General features: G+C 39.0%; 1 long non-coding RNA gene across 4 annotated transcripts in view; it reads right to left on the reverse strand.

The window, feature by feature from the left end:
• Positions 1-1832: 1832 nt before the first annotated feature.
• Positions 1833-26924, reverse strand: part of LOC135933252 (uncharacterized) — a 30649-nt gene continuing 5557 nt past the window's right edge. The window contains exons 2-6 of one of the 4 annotated variants that reach the window (XR_010573708.1): positions 6131-6209; positions 4890-5001; positions 3979-4136; positions 3488-3546; positions 1833-2527 (exon numbers count right to left, since the gene is read on the reverse strand). This is a non-coding gene — a long non-coding RNA (uncharacterized LOC135933252). Of the gene's footprint in view, positions 2528-3487; positions 3547-3978; positions 4137-4889; positions 5002-6130; positions 6529-26924 lie in introns of those variants that run through there. The other 3 variants (XR_010573706.1, XR_010573707.1, XR_010573705.1) reach the window with 3 other exon arrangements.

Genomic DNA, 26924 nt, shown 5'->3' on the forward strand with positions numbered 1-26924 from the left:
CACAGCCTCTGCGTGTCCTCCCTTTGTGTCCTCTTCCTCTGTGAATGTGTTGCATGTGTCACAGATTCATTTTATTAACAGCTTTCCCACAGTCAGTTGCATCAGCATTCATTCACAGCACATTGCAGAAGGATTCAGATTAATACAGTGATCTTATAGTCAGAATTATCCTGACAGACTGCCACTGTAAATTATCTTTCATGAGGTCAATTTTAAAGCTCAGTATTTCAAAGCAGGAGTTATGAAGAATCATATTGGCATTAGGACTGTAACAATATGTACTAACAAAGTCAAAGTTTTTTAATTATGCTAGAATATTGGAAGGCAATCAACTTTTAGTGTTTTCTGCATATTCATTATACTGAAATAGAGATGGTGACCCTAACTGTACAGAAGTATACTAAACAACTGACAATCTAACAAACATTATTTGCCTGAGCCGTCATGCACAGTGAGTCTGGTCCTGTGCTGTGAGAGTATGATAAGCATGTTTCTGGTCAGTTTGGAAGAAATAATATCACAATGTAGATCTTTTTTTCAATATTCCTTCTCTTTTACAACATAAACTGTGATCAAAGTTACTTATTTTCACAGCATGTAATAATAGTGACAGTCCAGGGCATTGTGGTCTGTTGAGCTAGGGTTAGGGTTAGCAATTCAGACATATGTACTCAATTTCTTGCTGGATATAACAAACACCTAGGAATTCATATTATAATTTGATTTTCATGAAATATTCATATTCAGTATCAGTCATTGTATATTATAACTACGTATCCACCCAGGCTCATGGTGGGGCAGGGCTCTGTCCTGGGATGCTTGAGTGAAAGGTAATGTACACCCTGACCAGGTATCCAGTCTGTCGGAGTTGTTTTCAATATTTGGTTCTAAAATATGAGTGAAAACAAAAATCCAACTAGGATTCTTGCATATGATGGGTGAAGTCTGTCTTTGACTGTATTGTCCAGCTGATCCATCAAACCCCCAGCAGGTTAACCTTATCATGACAAACTCGGTAACAATGTAAAAAATTAAACAGCAACAGTCTAAATTTAAAGTGCATTCTAAACTCCTCTTCAATAAATTATTTGGATGTGCAGTGAGTCATTCAGGACTGTAAAACGTGAACTACAGAACCCAGAGTCTTCATCATTAAATCTCTGGTTGCTTCATTTTTCTATCCTATCTCAGATACTTTAAAGGTTTTAGTAAAGTTGCATTCTCATAGTGAGGCAAAGTGCTTTATGTGTGTGTGCGTGTGTGTCATGAACGGCTGTAAAAGCCCTTTAATTACAGAACAAAGCGGGGTTTGAGTTCGAGTTACGGCAGACTGGAGCTACTTCTAAACGGAACGCAGCCTTCCTACGGCGGACAGCTAATAACAGGAATCGGACGCGCGGTCCACCCGAGGCCACAGCAACCACCATAGCAACAGCCTAGCATGTCTTTAAAAACATATTCTGTCTTCATAACTTTCAAAAACGTGAAATGATTTGCAAAGCGTGAAAGTGTTACAGCTGCAGAGAGCTATGGCGGTATCTTTGGAAGCTGTTTACATAGCTAATAATATACGATGTAACCATGGAGACAGTCAGTCACGTGAGCTAGCGGTGCATGTTTACTACAGTGATTAAGGTGATTGTGTGCACAGCGTCCACACGCTGCACAGGGTAAAGACATTACTTCAGTATTGTTTTATATTTATATATATTTGCCTTCTGCTGACCATCACCTCAGGTTCACCATTACAGTTTCAGCATACAGATGTCTAAATATGAACACATTCAAAAAAATCATGTCTCAGAAATAAGCACAGCTGTTCATGTTTGTCATTATAGTTTTATTTGTAAGAAAATTGTGAACTTCATATTGTGTATCAAGTCAAAGAACATTTGACAAGTCTGAGTCATTCCTTTGCCCTATGAGAGCTGGAATAAATATATATCCTGACAGTTACAGTTGAGCAAACTTCAGTGAAATGTTGAAACAGCAGAGACAGGTAGAAATGGGATCAGATTAATCTTTGCTTAGTCAGATACCTCCTGTGTTCAGTCCATCATATTAAAAAACAAACAATAGCACGATCCGTGTGATTTTGCATCCATTTCCAAATTGTAGTCAAGCAGCCCAGTCTCATAAATAGGTAACAGAAATGTCTCTAATGTAGACGTGTACAGTCTAGTGTAAGCATTAAAAGATCATAAAGGAAACACTACTATTTATGTGAAACTAATTGTAATAAAAAAATGAGCAGGTGCTTTACAGATTTATAAGAAAGAATCCGAAAACAACACTTTTTTTGGTCTAAGTGGTCAAAGTAGAAAACAGAACTGATGTTCAAGAACAAACCGTAGCTGCACTAATATTACACATCTCCATTGTTGTGGTGAACAGACATGTTGCTTTTAAAACCACACGCAGTGTGTGACCATGACTGTCCACTGAGACCATGAACGCCACTTCGCTGAAGTCTTCTTCTTCTTGCCATCAAAATGGAAGCAGAAAGAGCACGAGCTGCTTTGATCTACTGAAAGGAAAAAGCAGAACATATGAGCTGAAACCATTAAGATAGAAACAATCGTTCAATGCAGTGTCTCAGGTAGCTTAGCCTGCTGCAACTGTTGATACAAGCTCAGTACAGTTAACACAGTGTCGGGGAACTCCAGTGCGGGAACTAGTGGCTTTAGGTTTGTAGTCATTTAACTTTCATCCATTCATTCATTTAATTCAGGAGGAAGAAATGTTAGGTTGGTGCAGGCTGGTTACATGCATTTGGTCCCATGCTGTCTTTAACCAAATGACTTGGTTCACTTTATGGCTGGGCTGTATGTGGGGTTATATCATGTTATTTGGGCAGGAGTACCTGTCCTCTGTTAGGCTTAGAAAGTTTCTCCATAAGCAGAGCTTCTAACTCTTATAGCTTCTAGCACATCTGTAGCTGTGCAGGCTGACAGGTTTTTGGTGGCTCTTTTTACCCCACACTGGTTGTGAGTGTGTAAATAGCCCCACTAGTTCTTTGGGGTTGCAGTTAACTTGGGAGGAAGGGGTGGGTCTGCCAGGACTAGATGAATAACAATTATCTGGGATACATACATTTCATAATGCATGCATATATCTCTATCAATTAAACCTGGTCTGAGTGCTGCCATTTTTTACATTCAGTTATTTCTCTTAGAAATGTTGGATGTAAATAATGAATGTGTTACAGTTAAAGTGAAACACTGGTCAGTGTAAATGGCTCATTGGGACATAGAAACCTTTAAATTAAATCCCATCACCTGATATCGAGTGTCAAACAATATCAAAGCTGTAAAAGCTGTTTACAGTCAGAATTTATAAAAACTATGATTGTAAATTAATTCAAACAAGTGAGCTTTTCTCTTTGTGTTGAATATCAACACTGTGACTTCTTAGACTGTAAGCTTCACATCAGCACAGTTGTAGAAGCCGTCACTCCAAATGTCTTTTGATAACAAGAAAAAAATACCTTGTCAGTACAGGGCCTGAAGTTCTTCTCCAAACATCTTCTGCCATCGGCTTTGTCTGCTGGTTTGAAGACAATAAACCACAAAAAAGATGATTTAGTCACTTTGTCTGCATCATGCAGCTCGAATGTGTTGTGCAACGATGTTAAATAGCCGTCGTTATCCCTCTCATGTGTCAGTAGGATTGTACTGTACAGCATCTCATTCATATGTGAGGAATGCTTATGTAACACGATAACAGACGTCTGGTCTTACATCATTAAAATATAACGGGCAGGAGATATAAATATAAAAATATCAAAATATTACATTTTATAGCTGACAGATATTACTAAATAGATAGAATTTACTAAATGGTTGAAAACATGAAAAATATGTCCATAATCACAAATGACCATGAGAGCCAGTAGAATTAATTCAACTGGACACTCAAAAGATGTCCTTAAATGCTCTTTAAGTGGCAGAACAAATGAACAAACAGTTAATCGCTTACTTGAGATGAAATCTGCTCAGCTACTTTGAAAACAGCTTCTAACTGGTTCCTCCTTTAACAGGATGACTGCTCAGGGGTAAGGCCATCATGCAGTCCAGCAACCTTTATGGTTCTGCTTTGATTCACCAGGAACTATTAGGGAAACCTTTCAGTGCCTCCTGTGAGAGACACAGGCATAAACACACAAACATTTATTAACATGTTCCACAGTCTTCCAGTTTGATTTTCTCATCCTGTGGACAACAACGTACAGAGATGCAGGTTTATTGTTAACTTTTGTAAGGTTTCTTTACTGAACATATCCAGCTGCAGCTCCACTGTGATCCTGAACTGGATAAGCACTTAAGAAAATGTGTCAATAAATGGACATACATCAGTTTACTATATTTATCCAAACAGACTGGACCAATAATGCTTCACTGAGTTAGAGACTTTAACAGTCTCTTCTATGTAAGAATGTCTCGTGCTGATGGACCTGCAAACGTGACAACAAAGGTTTTTCAGACTACATGTAGCTGTCCTCTATGTCAGCTAACACATTTACATTCATGTCACACTTATTTCTGCTTTCCCATTTTTATCATTATTACTTACATTTTGATTAGATACCTTGAGTTTGTAAATGATCAGATTACATAATTGGAATACAATTCAATACAATTCATGTATCCAATTCAAGGTCGCGGGATGATGAAGCCTATCCCAGCTGATACAGGACAAAGACAGGACAGGCTGCCAGTTTATCGCAGGGCTAACACAATACGTGTGACAGAAAATCCACTTAAATGTTTGATATTTCTAATAATAATCATAATTATTATTTAAAATATTATTTAAAGGTTTCTTTATAAATACATTTAGAATTTTTTATAACCCCTAGAATATAAACCTGAGCTGTTTCAGATTCTGACCTCTGACCTCAGTGACCAGGCTGTGTCCTCACTGCAGCTCCCTCTTGGAAGTATGTCTGCTTCTTTTCTTCCCCCAGTGATGACCGCCTGCCCTGAATATCACATACTGTACCTGAGGAACAAAAAAGGACAAACACTTGCCTTCATTTAAGAAGTACATTCATACAGAGGTAATCTATGGAAACACACTAGTTCACCCTTTGGGAGGAATCAGTTCCTGTGAAACATTTCTGTAAATCAACATCGTGGAGAATGAAATGAGTTCTTCAGGTGACTCAGCAGATCCACACTGACAAATAAAACTTCTGTGGAAGAAGAATCTGGATTTTTTTTATTTCCAATCCAGTTAAACTACTAAGGATTGAGCAACAGTGCTCATATTTGCTCTTCTGAAATCTGTGTTAAGCAACAACAAACATAAATTAGTAACAAAAATACAGCTGAGTAGAGGCTTTACAAACCACCAGCAGGCATAACGCTAAATTTTAATCTTCAAATGTTTCTGAGCCATCTTCAACCTGTTTTTAACAGAGAAAAGTCCCACAGTCAATGCAGCCTGAATGAAATCCTGATTCCAGATGTTCAGCACACACAGAGACACAGAGGTACTGTTTAAAGTTTAGTGTTAACCTGAGTCACTGATCATTTACAGTATTACAGTCTGGCAGTCTTTGCATGATGTCCACGTCACTGTAAGTTTCTAGCTCTCTCAGGTGTGACAGGTGTGCCAGCAGGAAAGAGTAATAATAACCTGCATCCTGAGGTTTGTCATGCAGGATTAAAAGAGCCAGGCTTTGTTCACACAGCTAGGGTTGTAGTTTACACTGACCCTGGGTCAGTATAAGTATCATACACTTTAAACGAAGCACTGAAACTTGCACATATTCATTAGAGATGCATTGAAGCAAATCGGGATATTTGCTGTCAATCTGTGGCTGCGATTAATCACTTTACTGCAAACTTTATTAACTAGTAACTTCATCAGTCATGACAGAAGCTAATATTTCTGTGCTAACATCGTTTAAACAGTAACAGCTTTACTACAATATAAGCTAACGTTTACACCGTAACTTTAAGCTAGCACCATAAAGACGGTAAAACACGTAATAATATCTACAAATGCATCTTAAAGCTGTTATATTAGCACTCGGTGTATTACTAACATAACCACATTAACATTATTGACACTCGCTGACTTTTAATAGTCATTCTATAAATGCTGTCCGTTTAAATGGTCTTACCTGGAACACTGCTGTATCCACCGGATTCCAGCCAGAGTGGATTCTGGAGTCTTCCACGCTCCTGTCAGTGATCCTCCATCTGGATGGATGATACCAACCTTCTGAACAATCTAGCAGGTGGATGGCCCATATCTATGGGACTGATTCCTGCTAATAACGCCCATTGTATGGACCGATAGCAGCCGAAGCGGGTGAATAAAGTCACCCAGTCGCTAGCTGTGCCATTACCCAGCATGCACCACTCCCTCCATAAATGCAATAAACGATACAAAAGTAATGGCCTATAATTAATTTAGCTGCTGTATCTGCTGTTTCTCAGGTAGTTGTTTACATTATATAATATATTGTGTTCAGTACACGTCACTACAATGTGATTTCGGAAATGTATAAATATACGGACAACAGGCTCTTCCGCGGCAATCTCTTGTCGTCAATAAACAACGATTAGGGAGCTCTATAGTATTCAATAGGAGGACCCTGCACGTCAATTCTCGACGCGAGGGGGGTACCCTGCGCGTCGATAAGTGAAGCAGAGGGAGCCTGACCATGCGTCACACATTTGACGAGTTGGGAGTGAGAACGTGTTGACCTGGGAAAGTCTGGCATTCTGCATTTGGATCTTCTAAGTTGAAAGTGGCCTGTTTTGATTGCCAGGTGCTCACTTTGGCTCTGAAGATGAAGCCAGTGGTAATACACAGTTTCACTTCAGACTATATCAGCAGTCCGTTTGAATAACCAGTGTCTGTAAATTCTCCCCCAAGTGATTGATTACCCTCCAGCCACTGCAACTATTCAGCACACCAAGCTGGGCTAGTACTGTATAATAAGCCTTATTTATCAGTTGGCCTCAGACAGCTTACGTAACTGTTATGTAACAGCATGAGTCCACACAGACAAGGTATACCATGCTTCCCCATTAGGCCTGAGCTATATAACACACCCAACCTTCAAATAAAGAAAACCTCAGCACATCTGGTTGTCTTTTGAATTCAACCGCAACCAAATGATACGTAGACAACAGCCAGGATGGGCACAAAAGAAGCTTTGTTTGGATGAAAAACAACTTGAGTCTGTGAAGTGTGGATAAAAATTAGGTAAACTTTGAAGGAATGATGGCTTGATTCATAATCAAACAAATTAATAAAAAAACTTTTTTTGCAGCTTTCTGAATATAAAATATGCTCTCTCTGAAATTCAAAAAGAAACCATCCAAACCTGATGGAATTTGTAAGGGATAAGATGTGTGAATCAATTCACATAAAATATCAAACATAAGAATATATTTTTTTAGGGATATTGCACATGCCTCCTGCTTGCTAGCACTGGGGCTAATTTTTCTCTCGACTGGATATCCACACACTCTGTATCAAGAGTCATAAAAAGAAGCAATATTTCACCAGCAGTGTTTTTGTTTCCTTATGAAATATGGCTCAGTGAGCAATGGCAGCTGGCCTCTGTTCTGACAAGGAGCCAGTGAGGGTTGATGGATGGACTTCAGTTTGACTCATTGCAAGTGAGAGGGAATGACATCTGATCTGATGAGGTGGAAAATGACAGAATTGCTTCTGTTTCCATCAACCACCAACCTCTGCTGGGTTTGGATCAGGAGAGGTAAATCACATCCTAACCCTTGTGCTTTTGTATTACGTAAACCTCAAATTTACCTCTGTTTAGTTGTATCTGATGGAAAATGATGATTGTCCTCACATAAAGGCTATTTCATTTCATTTGTGCAAGCAGCAAAAAGGATGCAAATACGGAGCCATAAAATCTGTATAGAGAGGATATTGGGGTAGATGGATGGCTTAACAAAGCACTGAATGTTAACATGAAAGACAGCTACACAATTACCATCAGAATGTGATATAACATACAGTTACTGTTCAATAACTTGTGTTTGTTCACCTTCAAGCTATCACACCTTCACGAGTATCAAATATTGAAGAGTAATTACTTTATTATGACACCAATACAAAACTAACTACTGGATTGTTGCAAGTAATAATTTAAAAGAAGGAAACTGTAAAAGCCAGCAAGCGATCATAAGGTAAACATCCTTTTTTTGCAATCAGTTGAACTACAGTTGAAGTAGTAACCATGATATTTCCATATATATAATAATCTGTTTCTTCACTCTCTAAGAATAGATGAACTATGACAACACAAAATTTATACTGACAGTTCATGAAAGCGTTTCCTCTGCTCTGCACATGTGCGTGAAACATTTAGGACTGAACAGATGAACAGTGCAGACTTTCACTCTATGTAAATGGGAAACAGAATCTTAGTGTTCGTCACAGTTTGACAAATGAACTCTGGGAACAGTAACGTCCACCACTCAAATATTTGAAGTTCTTCCTGTTTTTCACGTTATTCATTTATATGTTCATATTTAAACACAGCCAAAGTTGTAAATAATGAGATCAGCATATGTGCGGGTCATCCATGCGAGGAAAAAGCTTGTTATGTGACCTGCTCATACTTCCCATTTAGGTTGGAACATTTCGCTCTCTTCACACTGCTCTCAAAGCTTGACTTGAAACAGTTTCTTTTAAAAAGATTCTTGACACTGTACTGTGTGACTGGGAACATCTGTCCCTAATATGGCCCTCTAAAGTTCCACAACTCTGGCTGTGTGCACAGCAAAAAAGCTCAACCAAACAAGACACCACCTATCCAGTCAGCTATAGCAGGACAACCAGGAAGTACTGTGTGCTGTCCAAGCGTTAGCTGCAAAGGGAATTGGGTTGCTGTGCATAGGAATGGATTTGTGAGTCCTGTTTGCAATTGAAAACAGGTTGTTTAAGACTGTTTGAACTGAGATGCTGCACCGATACCCAAACCAAAGCAAAGTCTAACGGATTTAAAAAAACAAAACAAAAAAACCCCAAACAATATATATATATATATATATATATATATATATATATATATATATACCCCCACCAAAATTATGTGAAAGTGTGATCTGTACAATAGCAGCTCCTTTCATCTTCAGCCATCCCCATCCTCTTCCTTCTCCAATCCCCCTCCTCTCCCTTTGCACATTAATCCTCTCTCCCTTTTTCCTTTCTTGCCTTTCTCAGATTGATCAAATATTTGGTCTTCATGGGGCCCGAGTCTGTTTATTTTCTGGAGTGCATTTTCAGCAGCGGTCTGGCCTGTGTGGTGGCTCAACAGTGCCATCTCAGACATCCCAGTGTTTGGCTTAGCGGCTGGGGACGGAGGGAGAGCTGGTGTCCGAGACTCCGAATGTGTGCCGGCAACGCAGGCTGTTCTCCTTTTGCAGGGCAAACTGGGACCTGCAAGCCTCACACACACTGTGGCCATTCACTCTCCCAGCACACAGGATAGAGTATGGATTGTTTGAAGGCCAGTGGCAATGCCAGGAATGCTGAGCCCTAGTTCCTCTCTGGGGAAAAAAAATGCCATTTGGTTCTCTGTCACTCTCCCTCTCTTTCTCACTCTCTCTGTCTTTGAAAAGGGTTGTCTTTGAAAAGTTGCAGCAGTCTGATGAGAGGGATCACTAGTGCATAAGCTGACCTGTTTCCTCTTTCCTACAGATTCCAGCCTGGCCAGTCAGAAAGGGCCTCCCAGCCAAAGGAATTCTAAGGAGAGTCACTGCCTTCCACACTGGTATTTCCTGACCCAGTCTCACATCCCAAGTGGCTCATTCATAGTTATAGCAATGAAAAAACTGAGTACTATATAGAGATGCACACAAAATACTAAATACATCCTTAATCCGACACTTGTAATAAACATCCATTTTGAGCTAAACCACGACTTTCCTGCTTGAGGTGAATTCCCATCATTTCTATTTTTAACAACTTTTCATGTAAACTTTTTTGGCATTTCGTATTAGTGAAATATCCAGATGTTTATTGGCTCGCACTTTTGCTCTGAATCATGTCTGTGATGATCCTTCGTAAGTGTGTATTATCATTTTGATTAGTTGCAGTGAATGTAGGATGGGGATGACCTTTTGAGGCTTAAATACTTTCTCCATATGCGGAACCACGATCATCGAGACGTGTGGACACCTCCATCCCTGCAGATCTAATTTGTCCAGTTTCAAACCCCCGGAGGTGTGCGTGACTGTGTGTCCGCTCAACAACTCAAGCCACTGTGAGTGTAATAACAGCTGATGGGTCATAGAGGATATGAAGCGTACTCCAAAAGTCATCAGTGGAGGGACAATAAATCGTAACATGTTGAAAAGCTGAAATGGATGAGTACTTATTTATGAAACACAATGGAGACGTTCTGAGGTACAACCGCTATTAGGTATCAGGGATTTTCCTTCAGTTGTGGGACTTGGAGAATTTTGCAGTGATATCCCTTCCAGAGTGGTGAAAGTTAGCCATGGAAGGAAGCCACAGAAGGCTAAAAGAAGATTTCCTTAATATTCAAGAAATGGAGGCATCAAGGGCCCAAGTGGAGAAGTCGGGAGTATCTAGCCCATCGTTAATCAGAATCATTTTACGCCGATAAAAGATTATACCATCCCAGATAGCTTTGGTGAATGGAGCCAAGTATATCTCAGAAGAAAGAGCTTAACCATCCCTTTTGGGGCTGTTGTCAGCCTCTTGTGAAAATCAGCTCTCTGTGTGTCTACACATGCCAGAGGACATCCCCAGGGTGAAATCCCATCCCTTCCTCCCCATGGAGCTCTTGCAATGACTTCTCGGAATATTCTCAGTGAGTTTTAATGAACAGATAATATCTGTGTCTCTGTGATCTCAGTAAAAGAAGTCTCCTCCATCTTCTTCTTCTTTCTTGGTATTTTAGCCAAACCATAATGTGAGAAAAAGTTTTCTTTAACTGGAGTCAGAAGGGCAAACTTTTTCCCCCAAAGCAAGACAGAATTGGTTAGAATTGTCCAAATGTTTTCCTTGGGAAACAAACAGCAGTGAACATACTAAAGGGGGAAAAAAATATCAAAAAATCTTTTTAGGATGTGAGAAAGACCACCGGGATGACTTACATACTTACTTACTTACACATTTACATATGCTATGAGAGACAAGAGCCCACTTCTTTCTCTAGTGGTAGAGAAGGAAGATTAGCTTCAGTTCTTCAGTTCTTTGTGAATTTCTGCTGTTTAGGTGAAGCTGTTTTTACTTATTTCAATATTCTTATCAACTTTGTTTCCAGTTTCCAGTGGATGGTCACAGACAGGGGACTACAGCATCTGTTCTATCCCAACAACAGTGAATTTCACAGTATGGAGTCTTGCCACTGTGATATAATATGCATGCAGTTTGTTCAGAAACACTGTCATTATATTCAAAAGTGGTAGTTTGCAAAGTTAGATGAGATGTTCCCATAACCAGCAGCGGCAAAGAGGAGAACATTTCTCCTTTGTTTGGTTTTAAGAAGGAACAGATTATCTTTAAAGTCATTGTAGGTAATGTTTTGATAGTGTTGCACAGTTTTTAAAGACATTGTAAGACATACAAATATATGTCAGTAAGTGAGATGGGAGCCTTTTCTTGCCTCACATGGATGTTTAGAAAATATTTCAGAATTAGTGTGATTATGGCCAACTTTGTATTATTCTAGCTAGATTGGTCTATACCTATTCTTTAGTTATGGCTAACCAATAGCCCAAATGAAAGGAAAGGGAGCATAAACACTCTTGACTCAGACCTTTGGTTCTCTGCTCCATTAAACGACCTCCACGCCCTCTGCCACCACCACGCAATTCATCTTCCTAGCTGTTTAAAGCTTGACCTTCTAGCAGGCTTCCCACATCACAGACCAAGTCCTTTCCCCCCACAGTGACATGAAAGTAACAATTATTTTCTCTTAGCACACTTTAATTACTTGCCGTCTTTTAACCTAAACCTCACCGCACATCCCACCTAAAGGGAAAATTGGGCAGCTACAGAGCAGAAACATCCTCACTTTTTTCAAGTCCAAGAAGACTGGCCAACAACAATGCTCCTCCTGCCTTCAAGAATATTAAAGAAAGTGCCAACTCCTGCACTGTGTCTTATATCGCTGCCGAATTCCAGGATTTATTTGGTGATGAAGTCTGTTTTACTTTTCTGGTTTCCCCACTGTGCCTCGTTATGTCTTTTTTCTACTTTGGCGCTTAATTTCCTACATTTGTTTTCAAAGATTTGCTCTAAAACACAGCCACTTGTGTTATGTCTGCAATACAGTCCGCTTAGTTGGAGCAGCTGTACATTAGAAATGTAGTTATGCAGTTCTTCCTTCAAATCCACGAGAAGACTAAGAGAAAAAGTGGACTTGATCAAATGCATTTAGCACTGTGCTTTGTGTTTTGCGAGGGTCAGTAACAAAATGCTGCTTATGTAGTAACAGAAGTATGAAACATTTGAGGTACATTCCACTTTCTTGATCTTAGATGAAAAAAAAAACACTCAAAACAACTGGTAGACTCTCATTGATTCTGATTGGTAACTTAATAACACATCACTGCTGAATCTCATTAATTAACATCTCTACTGCAAGGCGACATTTGCTCATCAGGATCAGAGCCAAGCTAATGTCGTTAAGCAGTGATTATACTCTGTTGTGGACAGTAACACAGACAGGTTGGTCATTCCAATTATACACCTGAAATGGTGCATGTGTAATGCAAAGTCTCTGCAGATTAGTCCATGTGGTCACAAAGAAGCTCCTCAGAGCCTGTCGCTCACCGTCTGATAATGAAATCTACGTCACTTGGACCCAAGCAGACTTGCAGCCACGGTAACAAATAACACGTTCATTGGTTAAACATTTTACTGCATATTACTGCAACAACATATTGTGAGTTCATTTCCAAAATTGCCAAACTAGATAATTAAAGCACCACTTATAATAGTCATTTTAAAAGTCATTTTATTTATGTCCTGTTAGGGACCTATCTTCACTGATCCCTGACAGGGGCAAATAAAGTTGATACAGCAGCACTGAGGATTCTTTTTTTGTAAATAAACACTTTTATAGAAATAATAGAGAAAACAAAACAGGTCTGTTTCTACTTTATTTTATATATCTGCTTTCAGGGTAAAATCAAAGTCCTACATACAAAAGACAAGTAACAAAAGATGAGCAGTGTTGAAGGAAAAGTGCGGCTTGAGTTTTTGTGAAAATAAAATAAACCAATTACATAAACTTTGCATAACTGCACACCCTCAGCTAATAAAAATTCAAACAGAATCCAAATAAACCTGCATGAAATGATATGCAAAGTTTCACAACTCTTTACAGTCCTCAGACCTCACAGAGTGCTACATATTTTAGATCCTTGGAAGGAAGTACACTAGAGGGTTAAGTAAGGGAGGTGGTTGGCGCTGCCACTGATTTCCATTGGTTTGGATGAAAACTGACTGGCTTTTTATAGCACGGTGTCCAGGCGGGGTCACGGAGTATGTGTGGCTCAGAGCATTCACTGTGTGGGAGTGTGGCACTTGTTCAGACAGAACTGAAAGAGACACAGCGAGAGAGAAAAATAGACAGAGCGGTGGTGGTGGTGATGGAAGGAAAGACAGACACCGAGATCCAACAAAGAAGAGAAACGCTAATGCATAAGGCATTTTAGTTCAATCGCCCCAGACACCCTCTGTCATTTTGGAAAGGTGTCAGCCACAGAGAGGAGAAGTGCTAATGGGAGTTAAACAAATGGAATGAAACAAACGGACAGAAGGCTGCCAAGCAGTGACAAGCCAAGCCACTCCTCCATCAGAGCCTCAGGAAATATCCCAGTCTCAGTCCCAAATCTTAATTCAGCCAGCTTCTCTGAGAGCTTTTCATGCACGGATGTGCACGTCTACATGTGCATGTGTGCATGTTTGTTATCTTCAGACAAGTCAAACGGTTAGAGTGATTTACACTGGAGGAAAGTCTGGTTTGCAGCACTCTGTTTTTTCCCATGCCAATATCAGCAGCATCACAGATGACAGAGAGCTCTGAGGGATAGACGGCTGCTCGGCAAAACGCAAGTTAACACACGAGCTCTTCTGTGTCATACCAGGGATTCCTCTGCTCGGCAGCTGGATGTTGAAGACCTGAGCACCAGGGAAGCCCTGTCATCCAAGGCAATATAAATATAAATAGAAAAAAAAAGGCTCAGTTGGCAACTTTTATACATTAAAAGAGAATAAATGAGAACTTTATTAATAAAGGCCAAGTAATATTTCTACTAAAAAGAAAGACTGGACTTGTAATTTTTTGCTATATATACCAATTTGTGCCCTAATTCCATAGTTTCATGTCCTGAATCAGAAAATCAACAACACTAGGCACATCTAGGTACAATAGGTACCTACAACTCAAGCTACATATTGTGCATCAAAGCGCTGGCACTTTTTGTTTTCTCACATCAAACACACCAGTGCTGGCCAAGTCATCTCATTTGGACTGTATGTTTTTTAAAGACGATCTGATCCATATTTATCCAAATCATTCTTTCTTTAAGAAAACATCTTGTTGCATGATAAGCTCAGACACTCAACTGCTTCTCCAGAACATGCTTTGGGTCGACTAGAGGCTATGTCAGTTTATTTCGACATATCAGCTGTAGGGGTTTATTTCTTGGAAATGCTGTCAATGAGGTGAGATCCATATAAGTGAACGCATATGGAAACAGGCATTCTTGAGTTGAAATGCCTTTGAACTGGTGACTGACAAAATGCTGTCTGTAAATGCTGCTAAAATACAAGCGTGTTTTATTTTCTTTTTGGCAAAAGAATAAAGATTTTTTTAAGTCTAAACTCTGGCTAACTCCTTCGCAAGACTACACGCTGTCAGTTATCAGCCGTGTCCATGCAAAGCACTGACAAAAAAGACATGCCCTGCTTTTTACCCTCCGCAGGCACACCTGGATCATACAGTACTCTTAGTGGGAAGGCTCGCCTACATTATAGCTTACGGTAATGACAAAAAGACCTCTTCATTGTCTCTTTCAGTCAGAGTACTACCATGAATCCATCTGCTTTATGGCACTGCGGCTCACAGGACACTGGAAAATATAATGGTGGCCACCAAGAAGATACAGTTGCAAAACAAGGTGTGAGTCCACCTGAGTTTAGCGAGGGAAGAAACAGGATTCCAGCACGCTGCTGCATTAGCTCTTAGGGAGGAGAGCTCACATCAGGCCTTTGCAAATTGAGTTTATTTGTGAATGGGCCATTTAGCTGGAATTTTTAGTGGAATTTAAACATGTTGATACTGGCACATTCCTTGACATTCCATAGAGTACAGGCTACAAATATAGACAAGAGAAATCCAGTTTGAGTGGCATAACCATTCAGTGTTTTACATCTAAATGCCTATGCTCAAAAAGAAAAAGTTTTATGTTGGCAGAAAAAAAGTTATATTTCTGAATATGCCACTGAATTTGTCATGCAAGTCCTAAGAGTATATACAAATGACCAAACAAATGAAATAAAAACATGTTACTTTGACATTTTTTAACGCCAAATCTTATACTGTATATAGTAGTACAGTGTATAAGATCTATCTGTACACTGCCATGAAAAAGTATACCCCCCTTCCCATTCTGTTTATTTATTTTTTGCATATTTGTTACATTTAAAAGCTTTAATTCATTCATTTAATTCATTCAAACAAAATAGTAAGTAAATACAAAAGTGAGTAAATACAAAATGCAGTTTTTAAATAATGATTTCATTAAGGGAAAAAAGCTATCCAACCCAGCTGGCCCTGTGTGAAAACACACAGAATTACCTCCAAGAGCATATGAATGACTCATCCAGGAGGTCACAAAAATGTAGATCAACCTCTAAACAACGTCAGGCCTCACTTGACTCAGTTAAGGTTAGTGTTCATGACTCAGCAACAGGAAAGAAACTGAGGAAAAATGACATCCATCAAAGAGTTCCACCGATGAACAAAAGGGACATCGAGTATTACTCAGAATCATTATTTAACAATTATTTGGCCAAGATTGTGCACACAATGTTTTATATAGGCAATCTATATACAGAAAGAGAGAAGATAAAAAGTAATGAAACTATACAAACTACACACAAAGAAACTACAACTATCCATGAATGTTAGACACAAATAGGCTGAATATGGTGCAACACTGGATGAACCTTACATATTCATTTTAATAGTGGAAAAAAGTAGTGCATGTGCGTATGACCTGAATGATATAACCGTGGTTATTTCACATCACAGTGACAGCTTGGGAAGTAAATGTCTCTGTGGTGGTTTTTAATAATATTAATAATAGTTGGTGGAAACTATCTCTGCTGTATCAGGTGCATAATAAAACTGACCTTTAATTTAGTGCAATTTGAAGACAACTGCATGGCCATGAACCTTGGTGAATCATGTATTATTGATGGAATGTGCCACAAATATATGTTTAATAAGGCCAGCTGCAAAAATACCTGTGTCCACGCCATCAGTCGCAGAACTCACACTGTTTTTTTAAATTTTTTTTTTAGCAAATATCAGCAGCAGCTTTTTAACCACCCAAAATGGTTTTACACTGGTGGAAAAAGTTAGCAAAGCTGGAGCTTTAACCTGCTTAGATTCACTGGATTGTTGACAATATTTTTAGGGTTAGGTGAAATGCCAAGTACACTGAAAAATCCTGACTGAAAAAGTAGGATCTTCTAATATCTGAAACTGGGCACTGTAGCATGCGGCTGAAAACCGAACCAACATAACTTTACCTCTACAGCCACTTTAGGGTTAGGGGTAGAGTTAGGAATAGGTTAACACTCTGAATACCCAGTCATCATTGGTGACAACCCCAACCCTACCCCTAAGCAATCAAAACATGAATTTTCCCTAGCCTTGGCAAAGAAAATGACTATTATAACTGTCATACATCAATGACTATTTAGGTTTTTTCCCCCAAAAAAGCATCAATTTAGTCTTTCTCTATATTTTTCTAATATACAGTTAAGGTTAGGATTGTTCATAGTTATGACTTACACCTCAGAGAATTAATATTTACTGGAATTTTCAACTAGTAAGCATACTCTAATTGAAATCTCATAACACAAGAACTGCAAGGCCAAAGTGTCTTACAGAAGACTTGACCTGAAAGTTGTTGCTGAACTGCTGAAGCTGGTTTACTATGTGTCAAAAATGTAACTCACCCCATAAGAGATATGCTAAAAGTAGAATCACTCAGTAGAACTGAGGGATTCCATCAAATAGTTGCAGAAATATGGCAGTTCCTTTATCCCAGCTGAATGAAAGACTGAAGTTCCTACCTGCATCCTTGTTGCCAAGCTTCTAGCAATGCTAAAAAATGTTTGTGGTCACTGTGAACAGGAAATTATTTGTTTATTCCAGACTACTGAAGTACTTTTAAACAGTACCAGTATATCAGGATTCGCATACTAAATGTCTTTAATGTCAATAAATAAAATAAAATTCTGTGACTACTTCACAAATTGCTGTGGGACTTTGTTGGAAGACAACATTCAAAGCTTTTAAATGGAGCATTGTGGAAGAGTCTGCAAACTAAGTGACCCTCCTGTATTTTCTGTTTCCATGCCCTCCTCCCACTGAAAGGAGCTGCTGTGGATGCGGTCTACTGGAGAAGATCCAGAAAGACAACTCCAATGGAAAGAACAGGTGAGCCATCCATCTGTGAGATTCACCATGGAAATACTTGAAAAGACAATTAGACTGCTTGAACAATGAGATCTTTGTGACTCTGCCACAGTTTCTTCCTGGCTCTGTTTTGGTCTCCATGTGAAATAACAGCAGACGTCAGAGTGAAGAAGGTGTTTCCGTATGGCATCAGAAGGCAGGCTGGCGTAAAAGGAAGGCAGACAGGTGCTGACAGAAAGGCTAAGAATAACACATGTCTGGGTGCACTGAAAGACTTATCACAATGAGGATATTCATCACTTTAATTGACTGAACACACTTCTAAACTGCCTGTGTGAATGTGTGCTATCAAGTAATTATACACATTTTTTAGACTAAAGTTGGATTCAAACTATTCAAAATAGTGAGATAGATGCAAAAACAGGAACACAATCTGCAGAAATTTAGAGAGGAAACGATGTTAAAAATCCAGCTCTTTGCAGGGAATTTGCTTCAGTGTAAAGGAGAAGAAGCTTTGATAACTTTAGACCCTCTTTTAGCTGTTACGTTTCAAAGGATTTCATTTGATCATGGAAGAAAGTACCAGGTATTTATGTAGGTGGATAGCTAAATATTTAAGCATCACCCTTCCCCTTGTATTGCACAAGCTAAAGTTGTATTGCATACCCCCTCGCCCACCCCCTCTGTTGTTAATATAAGCCCAAGATACAGCTTCCAGTGTGAGGAATCATTAGGAGCTATTGTGGAGGAGAGAATTTTGTCAACATGCACTTTTTTGAGGCCTCCCTGCCAGGCTGACAGCTCTCCTGATTTCCCAGCACTCGCCAGGGGGGAGTTCTTATTACGGCCATGTGGGACATTTTTATTTGAAACACCTCTTTGCCTTCCATGTCCATGGCTGTTAAATCCAGAGTCCTACCAGCAGTACTCTAGCTCCCCACTGGGATCAGGGGCTGGAGGGTCAGAGGATTTGGAGAGAAATTGAGGTCTGTAGCCTGGCTATAGAAAACCAGTGAGGATATACATCTGTAGATCCAGCACTATATCTGTTTTCTTGCCTCTTCAAAGTGTTTACAGAGCAAGGGGACACAAGTAGAACAATGTGTAGGAGCAAAGAGGGAGCGAGTGAAAGCAGTAATTGCCCAGTGCCTTTAGGTAATGATGTTTAATAGTCACTTTATCTGAGGTTTAATTTTAAAATGTTGAGTGAGCATGCTCTGCATGCTGTGATGGGCTTTTAAAGTATGCATTAGAAGTATATTTACCCTCATTTTGTACCCCGAAGCTGCGACTGGCTGAATATGAAACAATAAGCATTTGTTCAAACTTTTATTAACTCTACGAGAGCCTTTGGTGATTGTTTTTTTTTTCTTTGAGCTTAATAAGCTGCCTTTAGAGTGATAATATCAGATTAATACGCCAATCTATATATCGTGGCTGAGACTGCCAAAGGAGCTGAATAGCCTTTTTTTTCTAATTAAAAACAAGCCTTCTGCAAATTCCACCCTGTGACCTGGGCACTTGGATTCCCAGCAAGAGCAAAGAGTGTTAGACCATTTTAGCATTACTGCTGGTTATCATTTTGCCTTGCACCCAGGCTTTTGGGAGGCAGTGTTTACGTTGGAAAATAGTTTCTGCCCTGAGTGCTTAACCTAACAAGGAGATTTAAGTTGACTGTTATCAGTCCTTAAAAGAAACATAGATACAGTGAAAAAAAACTTCTTCTTTTTTTTTTTACGGAGCTGCTAATCAAACCACAACTGATGTTTAAAATCAAGGAAAATGTGCCAGCGTGTCATTAGTGTTAATGGAGCACACAATTTCAAAAATAGAAATAAGGAACTGAAAGGCCTACTATGGCTGACAAGGTGTGCTTTGTTAATTTAGAATCTCAACTGAAGTAAGTGAAGCAGACTGATGCCACTTTTAAATTGTGATAAAAATTCAGCTTTCACACCACCCAGTTGTTATTCAAGTTATGATCTCTTGAGCTGAATCATCTTGGTGTCTAGGAACAGGGTTGTAAAAAATAATAAATAATATAAAAAAATGACACTTGAATATACGGAATAGAATAGAATAGAATAGAATAGAATAGAAATATGCTTTTTTTATCGCTCCCTGCAAATCAGTTTGTAAGTTTTATGTAATGTGTTTTTTCTGGATTTTTACTTGATATGCTGACTGTTGGCCCTTTTGCCTTCACTCTGGGGTCCATCTCATCCCAAACCATCTCAACTGGTTTAGGTCAGGTGAGTGTGAAGGCCATCTGGTGCAGCGCTTCATCACATTCTTGGTCAAATACCCCTTACATAGCCTGGAGGTGTGTTTAGGGTCATTTTCCTGTTAAAAAATAAATGATGATCTGACTAAATGCAAACCAGATGGGATGACATGTCACTGCAGGATGCCGTGTGTATAGCAGTGAGACCACTTTTCCTGTGCTTCACTCGTGTACATTAGTTTGAAGAGGAAAAAGAAAAACTTCCTCGTGACTCCGATGTGAAAAGATACAACAAAAATTTATCTCACAGCTTGCAAATCTTCTTACAGGAGTAATTAGGTTTAACATCTCCTCAACAAAAAAACACTCTGTCCTCCCCGGTCCAGCGTCTTGCCTACGCCATACTATTCTTTGTCTCTCTCTCCCCCCTCCTGCACTGCACGCACTCATTTGCATAAATCCGTGATGCTGGGATTTTAACGATAAACCAAACCTTCAAGGCAAACATATTCACTGTTTTACTTAACCAAGCCAACACAGCAATAAAATAATCTTAGTTCAATTATAACCATGCATTTACTTGTTAAATTATTAATTACACAAACAAGTTGAACAACAACAAATATAAATACTAAAATATATGAACTATATTAACTTGGCTCCCACACAATGGTAGCCATGCCCCACACCATCACACCTCCTCCTCCGAGCTTTATGGTGGATGTAGAGACCATCCATTCATCTTTTCTGCATTACCATTTATGTATCTGTATTATATTATACTTACACATTAAAAGTGAATCTCTGTCCAAAAAATGCACTCAGTTTACTTTTTACTCACTATAAGCATCATTCTCCCCCAGTAATTAAGGTTAGGATATGTATTTTTTTTATTTCAATCCATTCTTCTTTTGCAGCATTTAAATAACCTTTATCAGATTTGATGGTTTTGTTATAGAAATTTCAAAAAAGTGTATAGCTTTTCTTTCACAAATGTGGAGATTAAATTATGTTAAAATGTACAAAACAGTGATGTAATGCTTTGTGACGAGGACCCAGGCACAGAGAGACTTGATGAATTTAAGAATCTTATGATTTAATAAAGAAATTTGCAGACTTGCACAGAGATGGTAAAATTATGATGACTGATAACGGAGACGAAGACAACAGACGATGAGGTCAGGGAGGAACAGGGGTTTAAATGCACCAAGGAGACAGTCAGAGAGAACTCGGGAAAACTGGAGACATTTAGGGATGCAGGGACTGACAGAGACAGGGAAGAAGTCTCATCGTGACGAGTAAAGTTTATCTTGCCTGGCTGGGCAGCTCTCTGGGTCCTTAGCACCCCCAAAGCTCTGATCCTAGAATCGCCCCTGCATGAAACTGACACGAAAAAAGAATCCGAACAGAAGCTCTTGCTCTATTTCCTGTGTAAATCTGTTGACACTTCATCACCTCCACACAGCTGTCTGTTCTATGGCTTGCTGCTGATTCCTAATTCATACTGTAATACTTTAAAAGGACTGCTGTTACCCAGCAACAGCTCGCTCTGGCTCTCAAACTGAGCCTAGAGCCTGTAAACCGGTGATTAGTATGACAGGAAGATGGTGCTGGCTAATGGGAGTAGATGCATGAGCGAGCATCACCTGAGGCCAGCCAAGTTAATAATTTCCATTGAGGGCAGTAAGATCTTGTACACAGGTGATGGTTAATATGCCCTCACTTGGGGGCATTTTCACTTTATCAGTGATTTTCCAAACACGTCTTAACTTAGAGGGACTGTTTGGTACAACACACACTTTATTAAATGTCTTTTGCCTTTCGTTGGGGACAAAACGACTCACAGTGGCAGTTATATCTTGGCTGGAACTGACCATCTATGGTCATCTTCTAAATTTCCCTTATATTGAACTGGCATGTTGCCCCTTAAGAAAACAAGACAGAGCTGTGCCACAGTTACTCATTCAGGTTTACACAGCCATATTATGGATCAACGATTTGAAAGAAAATGTTAGGTTTTTATTTTGTTTTCCTCCTGTGGTGCACTGTCTGCTCTGGATATGTGGATGGGACTGCGCTTTCCCACAAACTTTTCCCCATCGCACCCAAATTAGGCAGAAACTTTCCATCCCCTTAAACGCCAATGCAACCATCAAAAAGAGGAATGCTCGGAAACAGAGGCGAAAGCTCCAGGAATCACAATCTTCAGGCTAAAGATTCAGGCCTCACCAATTGCCATTTACAGTGTTACAGGCCTGGGAAGCTGGGCAAGAGTGGAAAAATGAAAGGACTTAGGAGTGACGGAATATTTTGTAGAAGGTCTGGCCAGACAACCAGTGGGTGGTGACATATAGCAGCTACCCTGCTATATGTGTGCTATATTATAAGTTACAACAGCCACCAGGCAGCTTTACATTTTAACAAATGGGCTTTTTGGATCTCTGAACAAAGGAATGAGACCCACAAAGAAGGATATGGGAAAGGTTTTGTCCCGAGATGACATATTGACATAGAAGTATCTCTACCTGGAGAGTCCTTATTGAAATGATCATGATCTGTCACTGTTACCAAAGACCCATTCTGTAAATAATGAACATGAAGTGTAGAGGCACTGTTTTTCTTTTAAAAGTAGTTAATGACTAATTTGAAATGTATATAGGATTAGAAGGTCTGTTTTTCCTTGTAATTTGGATATAACACATTAAACCCCAAGGCACAAAATCTCACTAAACATAATGTTTTCCTTCACATGTATTAACACGCTATAGTTATCACTTGCCAAAGATATAGATATATACATGAAAATTTGATGTTTTTTAAGTTTTTTTTTTTTTTTTTTAAATCTATCTATCTAGCTAGCTAGCTAAGGTTAGGTGAGAATTGCATTTGATAGGGAAAACATGCACTGATGTAAAGCAAAAGGCCTAGGCTGGAATCAAACCTGATTGGAGGAGATGGACTCACTGTATAAACTCACTGATTTCATTCTGTTTTTTGTTAGTTCTTATACAGTAATATACAGTAGATATAATATAACAAAGACTGGTGATTCGTGTTTGCGTTATTCATCAGAAGTATATCTCTGTAATCAGCTTTGCTAAAGTTATTGCCATCAAATGCAAACAGTAGCTACAAAGAGAAAGGTGCATGTAGCTCAATTTCTTTTTACCATCTACATTTTTAAAGCTGGGCCAGGAATGTATCCCAGGCCTCCTTCAAATACTGATTTATTTAAAACACCACAGAGCCCTGCATATCTTTCACAGTAAGAGAATAAGCTCTCAGGTCTTAAACAGAGTCTAATAGTCGCAATTGCTCTGGCTTTTCAAGAAGTATGATAAATATGCTTTTGGAAATTGAGAAACACAGAATCCATTGTAAGTGGGAGCAAAATGGTTCTCTGCAGCCAGGGTAGGACAAAACAAATGCAGTGAAAAATGGATGCAGCTTCCAACTTAAATGTCAGGAGTAGGGATTAGCAAAAGCCCAAAATACAGCATAGTCAGTACAAAATGACAGAATGGATGGCTTGTAATTCTTTCCCTCACATATAACATGTATCTAACTACATCCTTTTTCCTTTTCTAAAAACTAGGGATTTAAAAAGGTAAAGCTGCTAGGCACCAATGTCTGTACATATAAAGTCTACAAAGTTATAGATTTATTTCCATCTCACTGAGTGAAGTGTTAAATATTTAAACCCCAAGCAAAAAAGAACTTAGCATTTGGTGGAGAAACTCTCGCTAAATTCTTTAGATTTCTTGGCTGACTCTTGTCAACATCTGCTCCCTCCACAGATTTTCTACACAACTGAGGTCTAGAAACTGGCTATGCTACTCAAAGACCTTAATGTGCTTTTTCTTTAGCATGATATGTTTTGGGTCTCTGTCATCCTGGAAGACCTTTCCACGACCCATCTTCAGTTCTGAATTTTACGGTAAATGGCCACGTCCATTGGCCCCTGTGTGTGGAGAAGTCCTGTAATCTTAGTAGGAGAACAGTTCCAAAGTTTCCACCTCTGTGATGGCGTTCTTTCAAATCATGACGTGGTGTGCTACCTGTGGTGTTCTAGGTGACTGTGCCTGCCTTCAGATCATTAACAAGACGAGTAAGGGCACTCACAATTGTCAACGGGATTTTGAATGAGGGGTTCTTATTTCTGAAAATAAATAAATAAATAAATAAACAAAACAAGACAATTATCACTGTAAATGTAATTACGCTCTTTGTTTAAAATCATTTGTCTTGTCAACAAGCTAACTGGCCATTAGCCTGTGGGTCATCTTGCTGCGAGTTTCTACAATTCTCCTGTCTTAAATGCTCTTATGTGTATTAATAGTGCATTAGTAGTAGGTCATGGTACAGAACGGATTAGCCTTGTATCCCTGTAACTACATTGCTTCACTAACCCTACCTATATAATCCCTGTTAACGTCATTAGTGGTGTGGGGGTCAGTGCGCGAATTGATTAGTAGATAATGTGCAATACTTTTGTGAGCTTGTACACATCATATAAAATATAGAAAAAGAAATTGTACACTTGTTCAGTGCTCAAAATTTCACACCCAGAGTTTTAGTGTAAAAGATAACAAAAAGCAAAACAAAAAAATCTATAAAGCCTTATTAACAAAAGTAATATATATGTTAGTTTTTAGTTTACATTAGGAATTTGCAGTTTCCCTAATGCATTTTTACATTCTGTTTTTAATACTTTTAGTACTTACTACCATGACTTCACAGATGAAAGAAGAGGAAAATAATAATTGCTGAAATAAGCACAAAGCTTATGTAATAGCGAGCACGTCAGGCCAGAACTTGGACAGCATTTAATGGCAGCATGAGGGAATAGCTTGATCTGTTTAAATGTTAAATGATCCTTCACTGTTTTAGCTGTTAACCAAAAAATACAAGAACCTCATAGTTCATGGCACAGGTTGTCAGTGTGACTTCAAAAATATGCACTTGACTTTAATGCATCACCATTTCCGTTGTTTGCACAATTCCCCATTTGCCTCCGTTCAGCAGCCCTTTCATTAAAATTCCTCTAATTTTTTTGACGTGATCTAAACTTGGGAGCGTTTGTTGAGGCAAATAGGAACCCACTCATATGGCTTACATAAGGAGGGTATAGCAGGCCTGATTTCCTAAATGGGGTGCACCACTCTCACCACTTAAAGCTGTTTTATTTCCATATGCGCGGTTCATCTCTATATCACATACATCTGTGCATAGAAATTCACTTTGAAGGACTTGCAGGTGGGAAAAAGACAACAGGGTTGATTGTATCATGGCGCCAGAAAGAGGAGCATCAGTGGCAGCTTCGTGCTCCGTGTCCATGAAGAGGAAAATAAGTAAGGCTGAGCCACAGACCTGGAGAGGCTCTTAAATCTGTCTCCTCTCACAGCTGTAGAGCTCGATTGATGATTTATAACCAGCTCTGGCAGATGATGAGTGGGCTGGTCACGTTGAAAGAATATTCACCGTATGTTAGTATTTATTGCTCCCTTTCTACCGTCTGCTAACTACTGCAGGGTGATATGAGTGACAGACATTAAAGGTTCAGTTCATCTAAATCACAAAAACACCTATTTTTCCAAACTTTCTCATAATGGTATGCACTTTTTTTGCCAGGTTTTAAGGTATCGGCCACATTGATTTCTGATGCACCCTGATAATGGAGGTGAATGGAATTCTATTTGACTCAAAGCTTTGGAAACACCAGATGAGTCTTTGAGAAGAAGACAGCAGTTATCCTGAGAGCACACTTTCAACACACTTCATTATATTTTCCTAAGAAACTTTTGTTGATATTGGAAAATTCACGAATGTTCTTTAAATATATTTTTAATCTGCACTAAGTCCTTCTCTCTTGATAAGGGGAAGGCTTCTATCTTGTGTAACCAGGATGGTTTCTGCTGTTCAGTTGTAATAATAGCATAATTGAAGTTGTTCATCATTATGATAAAGTTACCAGTTACAGGGGATGTGTTTAAAAAAAAAATCCACAAACTTTAGCATAAATGACACAACATTTAACACTCCAATAACATATTAAAGAAACAGTATGGTGCACATTCATCCATCCAGCCATTCATCCGAGAAGCCCAGACTTCACTCTCCCTATTCACTTTAATCCCTTCTTGATACTTTTTAAATCTTCTACCACCACAGTTCTGTGTTCTGAATGAATTTACTCTAAAGCTGTAAAATACTTAATTTCTTTAATTAGAGAAGCAGAACAACTGATGAAACAACATCTATCTATCTATCTATCTATCTATCTATACATGTTTACTGAAACATATTCCAATTATAGTTATATAATGGACACTGACATTATGTCAATGTCCATTAAATAACTATAATGGACATTGCCCCCTGCCCTCCTTGTCTGCCGTCGACAACTCCCATTGTCTTAGTAGGGCCAGAAAGATTTTAAAGGACACTACCCACCCCGGCTACCATCTTTTCAACCTACTGCCCTCTGGCAGGCGCTTTAGATCCATAAGGGCCAGAACAAACAGACTCAGGGATTGCTTCTTCCCCAAAGCCATCACCATACTCAACTCAAACTTGTACAAAAAGTAATCTGCATTGAAATATCATCAATTCTCTGCCTGTCTGTCTCTGTCAGTACTGTACTGTGTATTTATATATATATAGTAAGTGTATAGTTAAATTATTGTATAGTTTTTATAATGAGCTATAAGTACGTGTGCACTTTTATAGAGCTGTTTCTAATCTCGTTATACTATGTATAATGACAATAAAGGCTTTCAATTCAATTCAATTCAATTCAATTCAATTCAATTCAATGTATAGACTCTCAGCTTCATTTGAGGGTATCTCTAGTCAAGTTGGATGGAGGTTGAGGAGTTTCAGCTCCTTAACATGTGCCACCATCTTTTCAAGGGGACCAAAAGTAATTGGACAATTCAGTATTTCTTTGGAAGGTGTTGGCAATTCCTTGTGTGGAATTCCTTGGTGTGGTGCTTGCATTTGGAACATTTT

The sequence above is a fragment of the Pelmatolapia mariae genome, linkage group LG22, assembly GCF_036321145.2.
Source record: "Pelmatolapia mariae isolate MD_Pm_ZW linkage group LG22, Pm_UMD_F_2, whole genome shotgun sequence".
Classification (NCBI taxonomy): domain Eukaryota; kingdom Metazoa; phylum Chordata; class Actinopteri; order Cichliformes; family Cichlidae; genus Pelmatolapia; species Pelmatolapia mariae.